Source organism: Bison bison, unplaced genomic scaffold, assembly GCF_000754665.1.
Source record: "Bison bison bison isolate TAMUID 2011002044 unplaced genomic scaffold, Bison_UMD1.0 scf7180017864381, whole genome shotgun sequence".
Lineage (NCBI taxonomy): Eukaryota > Metazoa > Chordata > Mammalia > Artiodactyla > Bovidae > Bison > Bison bison.
Window position 1 is genome coordinate 482,319 of NW_011494953.1, and position 5,517 is coordinate 487,835.

The window sequence follows — 5,517 nt, forward strand, 5'->3', positions numbered from 1 at the left end:
TGAAGCTGAAATTCCAGTACTTTGGCCACCTCATGCGAAGAGTTGATTCATTAGAAAAGACTCTGATGCTGGGAGGAATTGGGGGTGGGAGGAAAAGGGGATGACAGAGGATGAGATGTCTGGATGGTATCACCTACTCAATGCACATGAGTTTGGTGAACTCCGGATGTTGGTGATAGACAGGGAGGCCTGGCGTGCTGCAATTCATGGGGTCACAAAGAGTCGGAAACATTTCAGCAACTGAACTGAATTCAGTGGAAAAACTTTTAAATGGATACAGTCCAGATATTGAGAGAATTTTGAAGATAATGAGATGAGAGGAATTTGGGTTTCTAGCAGACCAAGAAGCAGCAGACCAACAAGCAAGAGTAAGAACCAGACATGGAAAAATGAACTGGTTTAAAACAGGGAAAGGAGTAAGTAAAGGCAGTATATTGTCACCCCGCTTATTTAACTTATATGTAGAGTACATCATCAAAATTCTGGACTGGATGAAGCACAAGTTGGAATCAAGATTGCAAGAGAAATATCAATAACTTCAAGTATGAAGATGACGCCACCCTTAGGGCAGAAAGCAAAGATGAACTAAAGATCCTCTTGATGAAAGTGAAAGAGGAGAGTGAAAAAGTTGGCTTCAAACTCCACATTCATAAGATCATAGCATTCAATCCCATCACTTCATAGGAAATAGATGGGGGAAAAATGAACACAGTGACAGACTTTATTTTCTTGAGCTCCAAAATCAATGAGGACTGAGACTGCAGTCATGAAATTAAAAGATGCTTGCTCATGGGAAGAAAACTATACCAAACCTAGACAGTGTATCAAAAAGCAGAGATATCACTTTGCTGACAAAGGTCCCCATACTCAAAGTTATGGTTTTTCCAGTGGTCATGTATGGATGTCAGAGTTGGACCATAAAGAAGGCTGAGCACTGAAGAACAGACGCTTTTGAACTGTGGTGCTGGAGAAGACACATGAGAGCCCCTTGGACACCAAGGAGAGCAAACCAGTCAATCCTAAAGGAAATCAACTCTGAATATTCATTGGAAGGACTGATATTGAAGCTCAAACTCCAATATTTTGGCCTCCTGATGTGAAGAGCCAACCTATTGGAAAAGACCTTGTTGGGATGTTGGGAAAGATTGAAGGCAGGAAGAGAAGGGGATGACAGAAGATGAGATGGTTTGATGGTGTCAATGGACATGAGTTTGAGCAAACTCTGGGGGATAGTGAAGGACAAGGAAGTCTGGCGTGCTGCAGTCCATGGGGTCGAAAGAGTCGGACATGAATGAGCAACTGAACAGCATCAAACAACACTAGACCAGGGTGACTCATGGTCATGTGGCAGAAAAAGTAGAATTTCATGAAGGGACCCCATTCCATGAGCTTATGGCTGAGAAACCTGAGGGATCATGTTGTCCTGTTCAAGTCCACTATGGAGCCATGTGAAAACACAACTGAAATGAGACTGTTCATACTGGAAAATCATGATAGACTTTGTGGCCATGGTTAAGTCATTTAATTGTCAAGAAAAGCCCAGAGGTCAGTAGAACGTGGTATAAGAGGAATTTAGAAAAACTGTGGGTGGGGGTTATGATATGTGCATTCAGTAAACCCTAGTCATGACCATTGAGGGAGACAAAGCTGGGTGCTGAAGCTGAAATGGAATGGGGTAGTAAGTTTTCCATACCAGATGTGTAGGGAGCTGGGGAATGTGGCAAGCACAATCTTAACCATGGAGGAGCAGTACCATTGTTGAGGAATTCCTCATATTTCCTAACTGGTGCATGATATTGGCACTGGGGCTTTGAGACAATGTATTGAGTGACTCACTCTGCACTGCCTCAGTGAAGGGTGAGGAAGTCCATGGCAATGGAGCTTTTTGATATCAGTATGAGTGTGACAATTTATTTTTGAGACTGCAAGCACATGGTATTTGGGGTGGGAAACAAGTGCATCATGCCAGATCTGGGATATTCCCTCTGGGTGGAGCTGCCTGGTCCTTATAAAAGGCGTCTCTACCACCATACTGCTATCTTTGTGCTACTCAGTCATAGGTCTTCTTTGGAGCCTCTGGTGAGTACAGTTTTAGAGGTTTTTAGCACTTGTGTTGTAGGGTATAATCTTAGCATAGAAGTGGCTGTATTTTAACAAATTAGTGCTCTCTATGGGAATAAGAAGATAATGAGAATTTAGGGGTAGTTTTCAGTACTTCTTCTTGACGTCTTTATGCTCTTACATGTGTCGAGAAGAATGGAGTCAGCGGCACAATCTTAACCTAGGGAGAGTCAGGGAGATGAGATGCCGTGTCTCAGTGCACCCTGCATTCATTGCAAATGAAGCCTTCTCAGCCTGCAGTCCCACTGAGTGCTGATGGGCCTTTGCATTTTTCCTTGGAAGCCAACAGTCAAGTCAGTTAGACCAGCAAACAGGACCTCAAGGGAGAAATTAGTAGAGATGTGTTTTGAGATTGCCTAGAAGTTTCACATCCTGATTATTCTTCTTCAGAGTGTGTTTGTATTCACACAGCACTTGTGTAAGTACTTTTTTCTTTGGAAAGTGGTAGAAGAGGGCTCCCTATTAATGGAAGAATAGGACTTTCTGTTATGAACAATGCTGTCTGGTTTGGTATTTCAGATTCCTTGAGACCCAGGAAGGATGTCTCACCATCCGCATCCGCATCCTCATCCACATCCGCATCAGCATCAGCATCAGCATCACCATCAGTGCAAGGAGCCCTGCCATCCACCTCCAAAAGTGTGCCCACCCAAGTGCCATGAGCCTTGCCCACCTCATCCATGCCCACCTCCAGTGAGCCAGCAGAAATGCCCTCCTAGGCCACCATGCCCACCATGCGAGCAGAAGTGTCCACCCAAGTGGAAGTAACAGCACCAGATTTCATCTGGACCAAGAAACAACAAGATCCAGGCTCTCCCATTGTCCTCCCTTCAGCCATGGTGACAGACTGCATTTTCCTCAACCTCCCTCCTCGACTGACAGCTGACAGAGAAAAGGCTTGCTTCCTGAAGCTGACAACTCCTTGTTGGATAAAGAGCAGCAGGATCATCGCCTGATCGCTCTTTGCCATGTGCTCGTCTGTAATCCATGTTGTGATCTCTACCCTGTGAGAATTAGTGTGTCTATTTTTGCTTCTCCAATAAAGCCTGTGTCATAATTGAGTCCACATTTCTTCTATGTTTTTCTTTTGCACTTTGTGTTTTTAATGTCTCCTGTCAACTACAAGTATTCTTCTCAGTGTTCCTTTTCATTCCCATTGGATTTTCAGAGTTAGACTTTTTCTTCATTGAGTTCAGCTTTGCCTGAAATGTCTTTGGATTGGATCCATCAAGGAATTCTTTCACTGGTTTCAAACGTGTCTATCTCTCTTCCTTGTAGGACCCTTAAAAGAACTGAATTCTCTCAGCCTCAGTTTCCTTACCTGAGAAAATTAGGAAAGAATGTATTCAACTCAGTGTACTCATAGAAATTAATACATACACAAATGTTTCCTAGTTATTGATACACGCCAGGCCATCACTTATATGCTAGGGACATGATAATGGTGACCAGTGTCCTTGTCCATCTAAATTCTTGGGGGCATTTTACACACACACACACAAACATACGCAGAAGACAAATAATTGTTCTGCGTGTGTATATGTTAGGGAAAATTTGGAGAAAAGCCCTTCCAAAGTGGCTTTTTGGGCAATGACCTGAGTGATGAAATGAGTGAGCTTTGAGTGTATCTGGGATACATTGTATCATGAGAGGTGAGGGCAAGTGCTAAGGCAGAGGAAATTAACCACAGAAAGGACAGTGATCAAGGAGACACTGCCTCCAAATGGGGTCAGAGAGGTTGGGATCCAAAGATTTAGTAATGATTTTCATTATTTATTCATAGTTTGACAGCCATACTATACTGATGGCCTAATGGTCTCAAATTTTATATCTATGCAATTCTCAACTATAAATTAAAGATAAATCAAAATTGCTGAATGAATTGTAGGACTGCATGATAGAGCTGCACTAATTAAGAGAGGATGCTATCCCATATGAAAAGACACAGAGATAAACGTAATAATAGAACATCCAGACATAGATCCACACCATACATGGTCAACTGATTTTCAACAAGGGTGTCTCGGTAATTCAACAGATGAAAAATAACCTTGTCACTAAATGCTACTCAAACTGTTGGATACTGATACAGAAATAATTGAAGCTTGGCCTTTACCTAACACCATATAAATATTAACTCAAATTGTATCACAGACTACAACATAAGATCTAAGACTCTACAATTTCTAGAGGAAAACACAGGAGAAAATCTTAGCTGCCACGGGTTAGGCTAACTGTTATTAAAAATCAGTATCCAAAATATGTAAATAACTCATAAAGTCAGTCATAAACAGCACAGTGAATAGAAAACTGGACAACAGTCACTTTACAAAGAAAATGCCTTCATATGGTCAACAAAACTATTTTTAGAACTTCTGAAAGTCACTAACATTAAATAAAGAGTATTCAAAATGCAAACCTGATGGGTACAGCCTTCAAAAGTCTGGAAATGACAAACTAATTTAATTAAGACACAGGACAAGCAGCAAATACACAACACCTCTGGGAGGAGTCTGGAATTGTTGCCAGTACTTTGGAAAACAGTTTGGCATTATCTGTAAAAGTAGAAGTGAGATACTTCGGGAACATCCCCTAGAGAAATGTGTGAACATGTGCACTAACAGACATGAGGAAAACGTCCTAGTGTTCCTAACAGCTCCACAAAGGAAACAACTTTGAGGTCAACCAACAGTACAACAAGGAGAGAAATGAAGTGCTGTATAGCCACACAATGACATATTAAACTTCACTAGTGGATAGGCCAAAGCTACATAGTGTCAACTGAAGGATGAGAGACAAAAATAAGGTATACAGTATAATGCCATTTATGTAGTGAAAAAGCTAGTAACTTAACTATAATTTTTAGAGATATTCCTATGCTGATGCTTAAAAACAATAAACAAAAAGCAAGAAAGTGATTATTAGGAGTCATGATTGTGGTCACTTCTAGTGGAGAAGGTATGGGACGCAAATAATAAGGAAACTTGCGTCTTTTGAAGAGTTGGTAGTATTCTTTTTCTTAACTTCATGATTCTTGACAATAAAGAGATCAGTCTATGATTACCCACTTCATACAGCAAAGCTTTATGGACTTTCTGAATATGTTGGCCGTGTTCTCCTGAAATCAAACAAAATTTTATTTTTTCTTTTCCTTTTTCTTGTTTTTCTTCAAGACAAAATTGAGGAGGATATCATGTCAATAATATTAGGCCAGAGTCCTATCCAAGAGTACAAAGTCACCCCCTTAAACATAAAATCAGTGCTTTATAGTGTTGGAAGCACAACAATAAAATTCTTTATGTATTTTGTTACTATAACATGATAGAATTTAATGGAGTCAACTTCCCTATAAGATGGGAACACTGTTAATAATAGACCTACCTTTCATATCATCAC

The 5,517-nt window shown here is 40.7% G+C and overlaps 1 long non-coding RNA gene across 1 annotated transcript; it reads left to right on the plus strand.

The window, feature by feature from the left end:
* Positions 1–2,036: 2,036 nt before the first annotated feature.
* LOC105001266 lies at positions 2,037–3,187 on the plus strand. Its single transcript, XR_826843.1, has 2 exons — positions 2,037–2,079; positions 2,641–3,187. It is a non-coding gene; the product is annotated as an uncharacterized LOC105001266 (long non-coding RNA).
* Positions 3,188–5,517: the final 2,330 nt, after the last annotated feature.